The sequence below is a fragment of the Penaeus chinensis genome, chromosome 15, assembly GCF_019202785.1.
Source record: "Penaeus chinensis breed Huanghai No. 1 chromosome 15, ASM1920278v2, whole genome shotgun sequence".
Classification (NCBI taxonomy): Eukaryota; Metazoa; Arthropoda; class Malacostraca; order Decapoda; family Penaeidae; genus Penaeus; species Penaeus chinensis.
This window is the reverse complement of record NC_061833.1, coordinates 16,661,146-16,663,645: the sequence shown is the minus strand read 5'-3', so window position 1 is coordinate 16,663,645 and position 2,500 is coordinate 16,661,146. Positions and strand designations below refer to the sequence as shown.

At 33.7% G+C, this 2,500-nt stretch overlaps 1 protein-coding gene across 1 annotated transcript in view; it reads right to left on the bottom strand.

Moving 5' to 3' along the window:
- LOC125032864 overlaps positions 1 to 21 on the bottom strand; it is a 6,732-nt gene extending 6,711 nt beyond the window's left edge. Inside the window, exon 1 of the mRNA XM_047624250.1 lies at positions 1 to 21. This exon is cut by the window's left edge and continues 34 nt beyond it. The gene's annotated coding sequence lies outside the window, so the exon portion shown is untranslated.
- Between the last annotated feature and the right edge of the window lie 2,479 nt (positions 22 to 2,500).

Sequence of the window (2,500 nt, the reverse complement as noted above, 5' to 3'; positions counted from 1 at the left end):
CAGCGCCTCAAGGTATTGTACTGCATGGACGTCGGCACCATCGCGGAAGATCAGTCTGTTGTTTACCAGTCATCTCTGTGGCGACGGGGAAAGGCCTCTCATGCAAAAGTCATGAAGTGTCGTTTGAAAGCGGCTATTCGTTCTCGCTTCCTTCAGTTGCAATGAGCCCCGGTCGGTCATTAAAACCGGTGATAAATCAATCTAAAAGTAATATATCTTTTCGGCAATTCTGACTTCTTTGGCAATAAAAATGAGTTATGGTAGGTTCTGGCTAACCGGACTTTGGAAATATGTCCGAAACTCCTGCATTTGATATTGGGAAACTGGACTTTATTTGCATCGCCGTAGCGTGCTTTGCAGTCGTTCCTCCTTTTTTGCGGATTTATTGCCTTGGAAATTTATTTGTGTAGTGACTGATTATGGAATATTAGTTTTCAAGAACAAACGAATATGACGTAAATCCTCATAGCTTTCTCTTTCTATTTTCGTCAACTTGTTGAATATTTTTGTGGTACTTTAGTGGATATTTATTCCTGTTTAAATATATTTTATTGAATTCCTCATGTAACTTTATACATGTCATTCACTTGTGGTCTATATTTTCTCATATCAATCAGTGTTTTACATATCAGGAATTCCCTGGTATATCTTGCTCCAACATGGTCCCTTTACATCTTAACCCAATCGCCCTGGATTTATGTTCTGTCTCCTGTATTTTATTTATCTATTTATTTATTTTTATTATTATTATTATTTTGTGTTTTTTGTTACATACAGATGGCCCTACATGTGCTCATCCAGCAAGGAGTCTATCAGTAGTCCTAGTGACCGATCCTGATTTCCCCATTCCTTGAATTGGTAGGAAAAGGTGTTTTTCTTTTTAGTTCAGCTGGTATCGATACTGTTATGTTATTGATGTTATGATTATTAAATTGTTATTAAAATCTCGATAACATTTAAGACAATGAAATAATTCAAATGACCCTTTTCAAAAGTCCAGGAAAAGGGTAAACAGGTGGACTAATAACCGACTCCTTGGTGACTAAGCACTTGTAGAGCCATCTATGTGTATGTGTATAAACTTGTACTACATTGGGCATGGCATGTATTCTTGCCATACATGGCTATTGGGTTAAATTGCATTACCTTCATTGCATTGCTGGTCCATCAGTCTCTTATACCAGTGCAATAGTTAACTTGCAACTGCTGCCTAATTGACTAGTAATTACGGTTACATTGACTTGCAACCCAGAAGAGTCAGAAATTAGAGACAGTATAATCTAAGGACATGAATACACAGCAGTCAACCAGGACTTGCAATAAGTCAATTCAACCCATTGCTTCTCTTGGACTCTGCATATAAAGGGGGTCTTGCTATACTTCAGTCAACTCTCTTTTTGTCCTGTACTTGCAACACTTGGCAACATACAACTGACAGTACAATGAGCAACACATATAATTTTAATTTTCGAATTCTCAAAAATACCTGTGTAAATAAAATCTTTGTAAAAATGGTTCATGAATGAAAATCTTGTTCATTTCGGTAAAATATATTTACAAATATATCACAATAGACTAAGCAAAACATTTAGTCCACATGACTCACCACTGAGCTTTGTAATAAAATACCTAAATAATTACAGTTGTAACTTGAGCTTTTAAAAACTCAGCAAAAAAATAATAATAATAACCATCCCTTGTGCATGGAAATGGTCTATTAGCAATCACAAGAATACATTTTCAATATTCCAAACATATATTTCTAGTTGATAAATTTAACATTTTATCAAAACAAATCGGTCAAAAAATTTCATCTCATCTGTGGTGAATATTTGTAGTTGTAGTCAACACATTTCAAGTCTTGTGTTAGTTATATACAATAAAAGACGGTATCTACACACCACCTAGCAAAACCTATAAACTTCCTGTGGAAAATTCTTTGGCAGTGTCAGCACAGTTTATTCATGCTCGTAAAGATTTATTGGATAATTTACAAATATTATTAATATTTTAAATATGAGAAAAAAAGTAATTTTGACATTTTGTTTCATATTCATGTTCTGCCCTTCTTTCTAGTACAAAGTCAATAATAATTCTTACATAAGAGAAATAGCTGTCCCTGTGCTAATAAAGCCTGCAAAGCAAGTCTGCAATAGATGCACTAAAGTCCTAGAGAAAATTATTAGTCAAAGCATTACCTCTGATGGTACTTGTTTCAACGATGCTAAAGAAAGTCATAGTAACAACATAAATAATAGTAACAATGAAAACACTGATGATGATAATGATAATAATAATAATAATAATAGTAATAGTAATAATAATAATAATAATAATAATAATAATAATAATAACAACAAAAACAACAATCATAATCATTACAGTGACAACAACGGTGGCAGTAACAATCTTTGCAACTTCAATGTCTTTGGGAATCTGTCTATGGATCCCACAGCCGTCAGTATATCAGCAAATGACAAATGACAAATCTGAAGAGAAA